Raw genomic sequence first — 14,879 nt, forward strand, 5'->3', positions numbered from 1 at the left:
GATGATATTGTAGACTTCCGTGTTATGGAATTGTATATGCCAAGTGGCATCTATACACCGTATTTTCTTTTAACTGTTCAAGTTGATTTATTATTTTCCGCAAGTTATTTTGTTTTCCGCATTTTAGGCTTACCTAGTTGTAGAGACTAGGCGCCATCACGACATGTTCACGGTGGGTGAACTGGGGTCGTGACATAACAACCATCCAAACAAGCAGCGGTCTTTCAAAGTTAATGTATAATAGCAAAAGAAAATCTCATGTCCTTACTTGTTTATATATACAGGTCTAGTTTCTCTTATAACCTACCAACATTTAGAAAAGACAGAAGAAAAGTCCAATTCCAACCTACCAATATTTAGAACAAACACAACAAAAATGAAAAATCCAATTCCAACCCAAGTGATATGGACCTCAACAGAACTTGCATAGTTGTCTTCAGTGTCCCGTTGAATCAAAGCTTGCAGAATGCATGATATGATCCGTGAACTCTGCGCCAGTGAAGCTCGAAGTGAAAATTTTATGGTGTTATGGAAGATCAAAACACATGTGAAGTTGTGAACAATCCATGCATTTTTCCTCAAAACGTCGAGGTCGGATTAGTATCTAATCAAAAGCATTCCAGTTTTGTTGTCAATCAGTTGGCACATAACAGAACAGGAGAAGATTATAACAAGTTACACATTCATTGGACGGATTTAAGTTATATGTAATGATAGTTTAAACAATTTTTACACTATTAATGAAATTTATTACAGCAAATTATTATTCTATTATCTAGGTTAGTAGATCGAGCTTACTATGAAGAGTTATATGTTGTTGTAAATCAGCTGTACATGATGGTATAAAAAATTTATACACCCGTGCACAAAACTTAAACTCTTATTGAAGATTCCTACTCATGAAAGTATGCTACTATTTATTTCCATAATAAGAAAAAATGAAGGAAAAGAAAAAAGAATCTGACTTAAGACCACATTATAACAGAAGGCACAACAGTAAAAATTTAAGAAACTGAAGAGAAATAAGAACAAAGATATTCTGTACAACAGTCCTATAATCAAACTAAAAATAGATTAACTAAAGTAAATATTCTTGGCTTTCACAGGCCTAACAACAGTAACCTCAACAGATGTTCCATAGTTTTCTTGAATGTCCTGTTGAATCTGCTTGGCAGAATTTCCAAGAGATTCTGCACAACTGCTAATATTAATTAGAGCAAGTGTGGTTATATCTGCAAAATCTTGAGGGATTGAATCCAAACCAAGGCAACGTTCCAAAAACAGTCGTTCAAGGCATGGAAAGTAATCGCAACTGGCTCTCCAGTAATGAATCTTCAAACATTCCAGTATCAAGAACTTCAAGTGAGGAAACCCTTCATCAACTACTTCCCACTCGTCGCCTAAGCAGGCATCATTTTCTAGTTTAAGAACCTCGAGTTTTGGCAATTTACCAACAATGCTCAAATCCATCCATCGCAAAGAAGTCCCACTAAAAGCTAACTTCTTAAGTCTCTGTGGAAAAGCATCTGGCTGAGGTAGGAGCAAATGTGGCAAAGCATCATCTATAGGAGGAAGGGGCAGAGAAGGACTCAAGTCGAAAATTTCAGCCTCCTCAGAAGGTCTTGTGAAGTAGCACCTGAAGGTGTAATTGTTTCTAGAAAGCAAGCAGCATCTACATTTCGATAAGCAAGACAAAATTCCAATTCCTCGAGCTGATCTAAGCAGCAAAAATCATAGAGGTCTTTACAACTACGAAAGTCTTCTCTAACGCCACGTATTTGCAACTTATTTAAATTAGGAAATAGTCTAAAGAGAGATCCATTACAATACCAAGGATTCCATCCATACAGATATTGCAAATTTTTCAAAACCAAACTTTTCTCTGTTGGCTCGTGATACCACAAGTAATTCCAGTCCAAACGGAGGAGCCTCAATTGTGGCATTGCCAAAATTTCCTATGGTAATATCAAAGGATATATCCATCCCCTTCGCTAGTCCCCGGATAGTATAAAAGTTTCCAGATGGCATAGGCTACATATCTGTGGAGGAATGTCTATCAGTGTTTTCAGATGGCATAAACTAGGAGAAAGAGTTAAAGCTAGGTATCTCAAGTGAATTAAATCAAGTATCTCACTGGAAAAACGATCACATCTCATTAAAGCAAGATCTAGTACTCTTACTAGCTTGAAATGCGACAACTCTGGGAACCAATTCCCACTAAAATAGATAATAGAAGGAACGTCAATATCAGGATACCTAGCCAATTTTTTCTCAATCACACCGATCTCATTAATTGGATACTTAGCCAATTGGACACTGATCCGACCTTGACTAATAGAGGAAAAATGGGTGGATTGCAGACATGGAGTTTGACCATTCTTACCTCTGAAAACATTCACAAAATTCATATTGCGAGCTTCTCTCAAGCAGAGTTCACAAATTACATCATGCATTCCACAACTCTCGATTTCACCATCAAAACTCAAATTGTGTATGCAAATTAAACTTCTATCTATACATTCTTTCAGATATTTTTCTGCCACTTCTTCTATATTTTTCATCTCCTCTACCTTGAGGAATCCCTTAGTTGCCCATAATTCCACAAGTTTATCGACAAAAACTAGTTCATCCTCCGCGAAAATTGCAAAATACAGAAAACACGGTTTTATGTGATGAGGTAAGTGATGGTAACTCAATGCAAGCACCTCATGCATTAGACATCAATATTTGTGCTTATCACTAAACTTACATTCTCGGCAACACTTTGCCACACATCCAATGCTTTACCCATTTTGGAGAGAAGTCTAGCAATCACAGTAATTGCTAGAGGTAATCCTCCACATTTTGATGCTGTTCGTTTCCCTATTTTTTCAAATTCAAGAGAATAATATTCTTTCTCAAACACCTTTTTGTGCAGTAAATTCCAACTTTCATCAAAATTCATGAGGCACATATGATAAGGAGGCTTACATTGAGCTAGCATATTCAGCCACCTCCACATTCCGAGTGGTTAGGAGTATTCGACCCCCATTGTTACAATCTGGGAAACATAGATTTATATAATTCCAAGCTTCTGTAGTCCATATGTCATCAATCACTACGAAGTACCTTTTGCCTTTTAGAAGCTTTTGTGATTCGTCTGCTAGTTGCCCATTATCTTGCTCTTCATATCATTCATCAGTCTTTCCCTTTGTTGAAGAAAGAAGGCGTAAGAGTACATTTCTCACACAATGCTCTTGTGGAAGAGTAGCTTTTGCACGAATGTCAAAACGAGACACAATGAATGGATCGCAGTAAATTTTATTAACCAAAGTTGTCTTGCCGATGCCCCCAATCCCCACAATGGAGACAACTTCTAATTCCCTTGCGCCTCTAACGATTTCATCCTGTCTCATCTCGAATTAATTTTCATGGCCAACCATCATATTCTCCATCTCCAAAGCATGTTGAGATATATCGACAAGAGAGAAATTTTGTATTTCCCGATCTCTAGTGTTGTTGTACCTATCCCCTATTGCCATCCATTGTTTCATGGTGGAATTGATGTTTGGCTTAATGTATGCATATTTTGATGTATAGTGCCTCACATTGTGCTCATGTCTCGTAGATTTCGAATGTATAATATGATGATTTATGCTCATTTGTGGTATTTCTATGTGTAGGAATCATTCGGATGCAATTTGGGACGAAATGATGCAAATTGGAGCGACATTGGGAAGAAAAGGCAAAAAGTGAAATATAAGGGCCACAGCCAGCGTGGGGCGCTGGCTGTGACAGTAGCTGAAATTTTGAGCGCCAGGGCCAGCGCACCACGTTGCCCTGGACGCTCAAGACGGGAAAGTGGCCTTTTTCGACTAGGACTCGGTTATTTTGACCCCAAGACGCCCCCAACTCATATAAAAGCCAACCTAAACCTACTTTGAAAGAGGGGGACATTTTTAGAGGAAAACACAAGCACAGAGCTGTTGTGGAGGTCGGAATTCATCAAGTTCCATCTTTCTTCCTAAAGACTTAGTAATTTTTATTTTTCTTTGTATGATTGGTTGTTTGCCTACCATGTCTATGTGGAGCTAAACTTCACGTTCTAGGGTTGTGGTTCTTTCATGACTATTGTTAGTCGAATATTGATTTTGATTTCTTAGTTTATCATATTGGTTTATTTATTCAATCCTGCGCTTAATTATTTGATTGTTTGATCACCAATTGAATACTATATATGAATCTAGAGTTGAACTCGAAAGTGGGAATTCTAGATTTCATATAGGATTGAGTAGAGCAAGTTCTTGAATCCGGGCATCGGGAAATGGATTCGTGGTTAGGATAGACATATACCTAATTGCCTTGCTTGGTTGATTTACAGGAATTATAAATGCATTCTTGTTGATTCTAACTCCATAGACATATAGGCGTTAGCTTGAATAGGCGAGTAAGAACTCGACAGATTCTTATGAGCAATATTAACCCTGTTTACCAATAAACTAGATAAATTAGTTAGTCAATTCAATTGAAGAATACAATAGGAATATTAGATAGCCAATGACCCTAGATCGTTTTCATTAAATTGATATCGTAAAATCTGTTTTTCCCTTGTTCAAAGTTCATTATTTGTTTTTCTTTATTTTAATTAGTTTAGAGTCAAACATTTTTAGGTTTAATTCTTGTTTAGATAATTAGGATAGTCTAGTTTAGTTAATAGAACAAGTCCTCGTGGGTTCGACATCCGACTTTTAGTCGCATTATTACTTGACGACCACGTATACTTGCGTGTGCGTTTGGCTACAACAAGTTTTTGGCGCCGTTGCCGCGGACTTAGAAACTAGCTGTTTTCTAGATTAGACTTTTAATTTAATCCATTTTGTTTTGTATATATTTTTATTTTTATAACAATTTAATTTTTCTCATAGTGTGTTCACAGTTCTCTCAACATGACATATGGAAATGAAATATCCGGAGGTAAGGTTATTGATGAAGATACTTGGATGATGGAAGACTTTTATTGTCACATCCCAAACTACCCTCTAGACGTGACTGGTACCCAGCTAACACCACCTGCCAGGCGAACCCCTTTCTCTAACGTTTAACCATTTACACAAACACTGAGAGAAAAAGTGCAGGCCTAAAGTATTATTAATAATTAAAGAGGTAATAATTATCGCTCAATACCTTAGTCAATGGATAGTAAAACCAACAATCACTCAAATAATAAAACTCTAGCCCAAATCCCACACTAAGATCATGGAGCATCTAACAGAGTAATATGAGTTTTATTGACGGGTATGCAAACCCCCAAAAAAAAAGTAACTAACACGAACTAAGCAAGTCTGAAATGAAAGCCTCCACGAACAATGCGATGGCTCACCTCAGCAATAGGATCCACTCGGAAAAAAAACTCGTCAGCCACTAGCTCTATCTCTCGCAACGGTATCTGCATAGAGATGCATGTAAGGAGTGGGTTATACGTAAATATAACCCAGTAAGATCCTCGACCCGCCACTTTAAATACCTCTGGAACAAGTGTTAGAAAATACAAACACACTACAACACGAATGATAAAGTAAATACGATATTATACAATAACTCAACATATGTGTATCAATAGAGTTATTAAGAATTAACCAACAAGGATACCCATTAAGGACTTATAATAATTGCAGTGAAAGATATTTACCAACAGGAGTCCACAACGACACCACAATGCCTCAAATATGTAACATAGGGGTGATATACAAAGGCATACACAATGCCCTAACATCATGGCGCACAGCCGTATCAAACTCAATATCATGGCGCACAGCCGTATCAAACTCAATATCATGGCGCACAGCCGTATCAAACTCAACATCATGGCGCACAGCCGTATCAGACTCAATATCATGGCGCACAGCCGTATCAAACTCAACATCATGGCACACAGCCGTATCAAACTCAATAACATGGCGCACAGCCGTATCAAACTATAAAACTCAACCTCATGATGCACAGCCGTATCACACTATCAAACAACTTATAAAATAATTTTTTTTTCTTTCATAAAATAATATATTTGCGGCTAGTCTAAGACCACCGACTCTACCAAGCGCACGCTTGTCCCAACACATGGACCAGGCAGAGAAAAAAACACTTTCAAAATGGGTTTTAGAAAAGCAAGTATCAAAGCTTAAAGTCTCACTTACCTCGCTAACGGGAAGTTCTCCAACCTTGCAACGTCTAAGACACCAACCAAACGGCCTCCAATGACCTCAATCTATCCAAAATATTGAATAACACGTCCTAATTAGTCTAGGTAAATAGTTTTTCATAATCTTAGGACAGAGTCAAAAACAAAGCCAAGCCCCAATCCAATTAATAAATAATTGTACACAAACATATGCCGACAGTAGTATTTCGAAAGTGCCGAAACCGTAGTAGCTTCAGAAAACTATACCATGACTTATACTACCATATAATTATTTCACTTTCTCATTGCCATCGTCATTACATCATGATTGAAAGTTATATTCTATGTACTAAATGATAAAAAGTCCACACTGTAGCTTCTTAAATATGTTCAATTCCACAAGCAGTACGTTTTTTTCACAATTTCCATATCTCACATCTATCCTTTACGAGCTAATAACCATTACATCATTATTATTATTTTCCAACAACATCATACGGCCATCATTACACATCTTTCTCTCAAAAACACATATGTTTCTAGTTGTGTCCATATTTTAACTTTGCCGCTGTGATTTCACAATTTACAGAATGTCTGAGCACATGCTATGTCGAAATCTAGTCATTTACTCTATGATATTGGACGAATCTCGAAATACCTGAAAGCTCACACGATGATAGTTTTTATCGCCGCCGCCAACGAATCCTCTGAATATTTTGCTTCTCTTTTTCTTTTCTTTTTTTCTTTTTTTTTTTTCAAGAGCAAGGAACTAATTACCCAAATTTTCTACTCTTTAGGTCACAAAAAACGTGGCAGCCATAAGATAATGGGCTTAGCCCACTCCGATTTATTTAATAAATAACCAAAGTCAACTATATAAGTATAGTTTGAAAAAATTTATCCACTAACCACTTATTTAGTATCATATCTCATAGTAACAAAATTTCCTTCCACAACTTAATATTTGACCCCAATATCCACAAATTAAATTAGTTCTCCAATCTCTTAATTAATAGGTGTATAAAATATTTAGGATTATTACATTTATGGCCCGTCTTTTTGGGCTTGTCATTACTTGAACTCTGGGAGGTGTGAATTGAATAGGGGAGTAAGGGTTGGTATTGGGAAGAATATTCACGATTAACGGAATATGAGAAACGGCGTTATCTTCTAACAAAATTGGTGAATGATTGGTCGAAGGAGAGAGTTGATCTTGCACAAGAAGTTGACAAATTTGGCTTGGCTTTGCACAACTTGGATGCATATTTGAGTGCAAAGGTTGATGCGTTCAACGCCCAACAACTTAACAAGGAGTTGTGTGAAACTGAAAAAAATCTTCTAGACCAAATAGAGGATCTAAAACGAGAATACCAAGCGTTAGACCATATTTTTATTGAGGATGTCCATGTTGAGAGAAGTGTTCTAGAGTCATGTGAGGAAGTAGATAATATTATATTTGAAGACTCTAGTGTGTGCACATATGAGGATATAAATAGTGATATAATTCTAGAGTTGGGGCATGTTGGTCCTCATTCTAAATATTTTTCGACATTGTGTTTGGATAATGACATGGAAATCGAGTCATCTAAGCCTTTGGAGGAGTCAATGGAAGAGGAACAAGCTGCTTACGTTCTTTGATTTGTCGTGCCACAGAGAAAAAATTACATTCCTCATATAAAGGCCGAGAAGTATAGAGTGAAAAATTTGTTACTTGGCCTATTTATTTTTGTATCTCCACCAAAGGAGCATAGCCACAGACTGGATGCCATGTTAGGGTTACAATTTATAAATTCGAGGTGGAGGCAGAAAGCGGTTCAAGTCGTGCCGCGACGTTAAATCAGGCGCTTGTTGGGAGGCAACCCAACTTTACTGCTTTCTTTTATTTTTGTTTATTTTTTTTATTTTATATTTATTATTTTGTAGTATTTATTTTTGTTTTGTAGGATTAGGAGCATAGGAAGCAAAGCCAGTGGAAGAGTGCAAAAGCGAGCTAGATGGTGAGGATTAAGTGTGGGGTGCCCACACAAAGGACGATGCCTGGGAAGTCTGAGTACTTCGTGAACCGCTATTGCTTCGGCCTTTGGCCTACCAGGGAGTCTCTTTTACCCTCTTATTATTTATAGTGTGCATTGAGGACATTGCAAAATTTTAAGTGTGGGGTGCAGAGATCGTTTGGATGAGTTTCTGTGCTATTATAGCTTAATTGTAGCACTCATTCTTATGTGTAGTAGTTTTTGTGAAGAAAAAAAAAACGAAAAAAGTAGAAAAATTGGAATGTTCCCGAAGATGGATCTACTAGACAGTTTTCTTGAGGGATTAAAGCCTGAACAAAAATTCAAAAATATGTCTTTTAATTTCTTTAGGTAGTAATAGTTCCCTGTAATTTTTTTTGTGCCTTTGTTCTTTTTCATGAGATGTAGTTTGAACCGGGTAATAGTTTTTCTTTTATTTTTTATTTTTATTTTTAGAGTAGATTAGAATTTAGGGAATAAATGTAGGAAGAAAGATGAAATTCCTAGGCGCCTTGACTTGTTTGATAGTAGCATATGTAGGCTTTGGCATGTGTAGTATCTTCCCTATGATTTCAAATTATTGATGATGTCTTGCTTAGTTGAATAGCATGTCTTGTGACGCTATGTCTCATTTTCTTGACTTGTGTTCACTTTGTGCTTAATGCTTAATATCTCGTGGCTTCGTGAATACTTGCATTGTTTGAGAGTGGAATGAGACGGTCCTTAGTGAGTCATGTGCCATGTGTAGTAAGATTTTTGTGTAGTCCATGTATTGTAATTGTGTCTAGAATTTGCCCGGTATGTGAGTTGAAACGAAATTTTAGGTGATGCTCGGTTTGAAAAATGATTTTGGGCCTTCTTTGATCTTATTGAGCTTAGTGCTTATCATAAATAAAATTGATCCCTAGTAAACCCTTTTGAGCGTAAAAACTTTTATTTGGCACCCACATTACAAGCCTATACCCTTTTTGTTCTTAATTGATATTGTTTTGATCCTTGTACCTCCTAAAGCACTTTAATTGTAAAAAGAGCGCTAAAAGAAGTAAGAAGGGACTAAGTGCGGGGTGGCTTTTGAGTGAAACCAATGAAAGAAATAGAGGTGCATTTATTTTGTAAAAGAATACGCCACTAGTAGAAAGTGCAAAAGTAAAAAAAATAGTTGAAAAAAAAAGGAAAAAAAATATAGATGAATAAATATCTTCTTTTTGCTAGTGGAGTGTAAATGATGATAGTGCTTAAAGAAAGAGGGAATATTGTTTGGGGTAATTTTAGTTGTGAAATTAAAGTGTATTGAAGGATTTCCGCATAAGTTATCATGTGATGTATTAAAGTGCTTAGGAGGGTTAATTACTATTCCTAAATATATCCTACCCGCCCCTTAGCCCACATTACAACCATGAAAGTCCTAATTGATTTTAGAGTGAGCCTACATTAGTGGAAATTTACATTAAGGGCAAGCCTATGGTACCAATTACATGCATGTGACTTCTTTTGTGAGAGTGAGCGATTTTCTTTGATATATGTGAGCATGAGATTCGAATGTGTGGATTGATCTTACTCTCTTTGCTTTTGTTTTGAGGGCACATAGTTTCACGAGGGATAGGTAACATTATTAGACTTCTCTAAGTTGTTGGGTGTTGAAGCCATGAGTGCATTGTGACATTGAGTCGGGTTTTGAGGCTAGGATTGTTGTAAGCATATTGTCTTTGTTTGAATATTTTTGAAGAATGACATAAGCAAAGGGAAGATTATGTGATTTCATATGCTAGAGTTTAATTGTTGCTATCAACCATGGTCATTGGTGTAGAGTGCTCAAAGATAGAGTTATTTGTTGGTTGACTCGAGGACGAGCAACATTTAAGTGTGGGGTGTAAATGCATTCCACTACTTGTTCCAATAGAGAAAAGAGTTCCCACGAAGCATTGATTCTTTCATCTGCAGTTTGTGCAAAAAGAATCTTTCTTGACTCCGAGTCAACCATATCTTCTGTGTTGCATGCTACCTCTATGATTTCAGCTTCCAAGCTTGTCAATTCCTCAAGGGGATCCGCTGTTAGTTTCCTCGATTTCTCCATAATAGCTCTAAACGATTCAAGCTTCTCATAGAACAATTGCAAATTACATCCAGTAACTTGCATTGATTGGTGTATGGTGCTCATAAGGCAAGTAATCGCAGCATCAGCCATGCCCCTCTTTATCTCTCTCTCGGAATTGTGTGTGATGCAAGTTGATCCTGTGTCATCTCGAATTTATTTTCAAGTCCAACCATCTTATTCTCAGGCTCTAAAGCACTATCAGATGTAGAGGCAAAAGTCAAATTTTGTGCTTTCAGATCTTTATTGTTCACCATTCCTATCCACTTCCTTATGGTGGAAGCAATGCATCCTACTGCTCGTTTCATCTTGAAACAAAGTCTCCAAATTGCTATTCTTCGTGATATTGGACTTTTTGCAACGAGAACCTTTAGCCAACTATATCTCCTGTCCTGTATGCTAGCGCTTCGATTTTAGCTTCCAAACCTCAAGATCAACGCCTATTACTTCCAACGGTTTCTCCACAATAGCTCTCATGGATTCAAGCTTTTTATAGTACATTTGCAGGTTAAGTCCAGTAGATTCCATTGATTTCAGTATGGTGCTCATAATAGAAGTAATAGCAGCATAAGCCATGTCCCTCAGTATATGTATGTGATGACACTGGCGAATCAAGGAATTTCTTCCAAGAGTGTTCAAACTTAAAAGAAACAAAAAATCCCGCTCAAAGGGCAGGGGCGGCTCAAGAAGATTGGTAGCCTAAAGCCAATTTTTAATCTGGAGTCTTCCAAAAGAAAATAATAATAATTCATCTGTATTTTTAATTAAAGTCTATTTTTTTAGCTTTTTAAGATGTAAAGTTGTTAATAATTTCTTTTATAAATAATAATTTAATATCTCCTAAGAGATTGTTGATCTTAAATAATAGAACCATATTCAAGAAGTTGATAACTTGATATCGAAATTATTTTTGATGTTCTAATATACTTGTTGAAACGCTTGAAACATGAAGGAAAAAAAGAATGCGAATATAGTTTTATTCAACGATACTCTTCAACTCTTATTTTTTTTTTATAGAAAAAATAAAACTCTTTTCTTTCTATAGAGAACACTATAACTTTTAATTGGAAAAAGAGAATCACTCCCCTAAATCTCTGTAATAAAACTTTTTATTATTTAAATTTTACAATTAACAAAATTAGTGAAGTACCTATATTATTATTCCCCTTTTATATTACTCACTAAAACGTGTAATAAACCTTTAGAATCCGTTTTTTGGTATCTTCAATAGTCTAAGTCTTATTTTTTATCTTTACCTTTTATAAAATATTTTACTTTTTTATTTTAAAATACCCAATATATTTAGACCATACCTCTAATTAAAGATTGATGTGAGATGTATATGATCCAACTTACGTAATTAGATATATTGGGTTCGAGTCTTGTGGTTAAACAGATCCTGTCAAAATGTGTTCCTTCTTTTACTAGGCTTTACGTGTTATGAATCTAGATTAGTCGGGATCTCAATACAAATACGTGTAGAAAACAAAAAGAAAAATTTGGGGCACCAAAAATTTGGGGGCCTAAAGCCTTTGCTTTAGTGGCTTGACCCTTGGGCCGCCCCTGTCAAAGGGTATTCAATATATGTTATATACCTCTAAAATCTAATATTTTACCTATATATATAATGTAATTATTCAACGAAAGGTGGCCAATTAACCGCCCTTACCAGAGTGTAGCTTCGCTCCTGTGTGATTAATAGGGAGTCCGGAACCCAATTGTGGCCTTTTTGGACTCAAAATATCGAAATAAGTGGAAAAAAACTTAGTGACCAAACTATATAAAATGTGATTTTAAAACGCGCTTTACTTTAACTTCCGTTTGGGACGTTAAGGTAAAACGCGTTTTAAAACCACGTTCTTCATAATATGCGCTTTCAAACAACGCTTTACCTATTTTGTGGGCCCACCAATAACTCTTATGCGCTTAACTGACATAACAATAATTCATACGGGTAAAACGCCCTTTTTAAAAAGCGTTTTACTTCAAAAAATTCGACCCCCCCTCCCCCCGGATTGGGCATTGCCTTATTTAAAGGCGTTAAGGGTTTTGCAAAAATTCATTAGAAATATTTTCAACTCCTTATAAANTTTTGCAAAAATTCATTCAGAAATATTCTCAACTCTTGATAAATTTTTCTTCTTGTTAAATTCTCAAGCTTTTTTTCATAATGTCTGAAGAGCGAAAAGTAAGGGTTTCATTATATTTGGGGGGGGGGGTGAGGTTGTTGTGGCGAATAACTCAGTGAGCTATAGTTTATCTCCACAGAGTCATGTTAAGTTGCCACTTACAATGGAGTACGATAGATTGGTATCGTTGTTATGTAATAAAATGTGTGTGAGCAAACGTTCGGTGAATCTTAAAATAATCAAAAAATATCCGTATTCTGTGACTCCGCAAGAGGTTGCTTGTTACGCTAGTTTAATATCGAGGATGATGAAACTCTGAGATATTTTTTGGGGACTCCGGATGAATACCGGGAATTTATTTTGATAAAAATGTTGGAAATATACGTGAAGGTTGAAGACGTTCGCAATAATGAGGTTGCGCAAAGTAGGGATAACCCTCAATCATCGGGTGCTTATTCTGGAGCAGTTTTAGCCGAATAGGTTCCGGCTGAAAGAGTTTGGCCGGATCTAAACTTATCTCCACGGGCGAATGAGGAGCGAGGAAATAATTTCTCTCCTACTTTACATAATCCACAAGACGACTGGTAAACTTTAATTTTCCTTTGTGTTACGATGTTTATTTTTGTTATATTAACGCTCATATATTCCATAGGGGGTACCGTACAGCTATGAATTTTACAAGTTATGAACCCACGCTCAGTTGGAATATGCGTAGTTTTGGTGTGTTGGATCACGGTGGTCCATCCGGGAGTCATCACCAACAGGATAATGTCCATCATGGAATGTCAACACATTATTACTTGTAAGTGAAATGATATAGCTATATATAAAGTATTTATCAATTTGAGTAGCTTATTATTTTATTTTTTGTGCAGTGAAAACGAACAACTTGATGGTCCTTTCCTCACTCAGTTGCCCGTAGATGACGTATTTACTCAGGATTTGGCAGATGCGTAGAGTCGGGAAGATAATAGTGATTATGAAAACAATGCCGATGAGTCTAGAGATGACACACCCTTCCCTGACGAGGGTGATGATGAGGAGGAAGAGAATGCGGAACCTGATTTGACGAGGGAACATGCTCCACCTCCCGTTAGACCAAGAGTGTACGAGTCCCACGTGCCGTTTCATTCAAGGCATATTCCCTACCTTGATTATTTTCCAAGTATGCCGGAAGTGGATGCCCTCACAAGGGATTTTGACGAAATTTGGACAACAATGTGGGATGAGGCTAGACCAACGGTTCTGGCAAAGGGCATGCTTTTTCCGGATAAAGTGCTCCTAAGCAGGGCGGTGAAAATTTACAGTGTAAAAGAGTGCCGTAGATAATGGTATGGGAGTCATCTCCAGATGTATACAAGGTTGTTTGCCGTAGACGGTTTACGGGTTGTCATTGGATTCTGCGTGCGAGCAAGAAGAAAACAGGTTTGTGGAAAGTGGGTAAATATATTGGCACCCACAATTGTGAAATGGACACATTCAATGGGAATCACTTCAACTTGGATGTTGACTTGATTTCTCTTCAACTGATTCCACACATTGAAGCGTCCATAAGGTACAAGATCAAAGAGTGTATTACATCCGTCCACCAGGAATATGGGTGTACTATTACCAAAAGAAAGGCATATCTCGGGCGCAAACGTGCATTTAAAATTGTTTATGGTGACTGGGATAAGTCATTTGCATCTCTATCCAGGTACATGGCTGCATTGCAACACTTTAACCCCGGGATTGTTGTTGAATGGAAGCTTGAGCGGTGTGCAGGAATACCGGAATATATATTAAGATACGTGTTCTGGGCATTTAAACCAGCAATTGATGGTTTTGTGCATTGTCATCCGGTAATTTCCTTAGACGTACTCATGTTTATGGAAAGTATGATATTAAGCTGTTGATCGCCGTTGCAGTAGATGCCAATGGACAAATATTTCCCCTAGATTTTGCCATCCTGGCCAATGAAAGCCAAGAGACGTGGACGCTATTTTTGAACCACTTGAAGGAGCACGTTGTCAAACAACGTTTAGGTATTTTTCTAATATCTGATCGGCATGGCGGTATATTAAGTTCTGTAGAGCATTTGCCTGAATAGTAGGAACCGTATGCATACCACCGTTACTGTGTGAGGCACCTGAAGGCCAATTTCCAGAAGAAATATCCCAACAAGGACTTGCATGATTTAATATGGATGGCTGCAACTGATCACCAGGAGTGCATATTCAGGAGGCGCGTGGAATTGATCCGACAGGAAGACGAAAGAGCCTATCATTGGTTGATGCGACATGCGCTTCACAAGTGGACATTACATGCGGATGGTGGCAGACGATGGGGAACCCTGACTACAAATGTCTCGGAGTCTTTCAATGGGTTATTGAAGTCTGCACGTGGATTGCCTGTCACTGCCATGGTGCGGATGTCATTCAAACAAATGGCGGATAGGTTTGTTGAAAGTTATAGAGGTGCATTGGTATTGATGGAGATGGGTGTTGAAT

At 37.2% G+C, this 14,879-nt stretch overlaps 1 long non-coding RNA gene and 1 pseudogene across 3 annotated transcripts; both read right to left on the minus strand.

Annotated features, from left to right (window-relative positions):
- Nucleotides 223-6,930, minus strand: LOC109230673. 3 transcript variants are annotated; one of them, XR_002068696.1, is made up of 4 exons: nt 6,816-6,930; nt 6,174-6,244; nt 5,360-5,425; nt 223-489 (listed from the first exon to the last, which is right to left on the minus strand). It is a non-coding gene; the product is annotated as an uncharacterized LOC109230673 (long non-coding RNA). The 3 variants fall into 3 exon arrangements; XR_002068694.1 differs by having other exon boundaries at nt 223-604; XR_002068695.1 differs by lacking the exon at nt 5,360-5,425 and having other exon boundaries at nt 223-604.
- On the minus strand, nt 614-4,001 carry LOC109230657 (annotated as a pseudogene).

Source organism: Nicotiana attenuata, chromosome 1 (genome assembly GCF_001879085.1).
Source record: "Nicotiana attenuata strain UT chromosome 1, NIATTr2, whole genome shotgun sequence".
NCBI lineage: Eukaryota > Viridiplantae > Streptophyta > Magnoliopsida > Solanales > Solanaceae > Nicotiana > Nicotiana attenuata.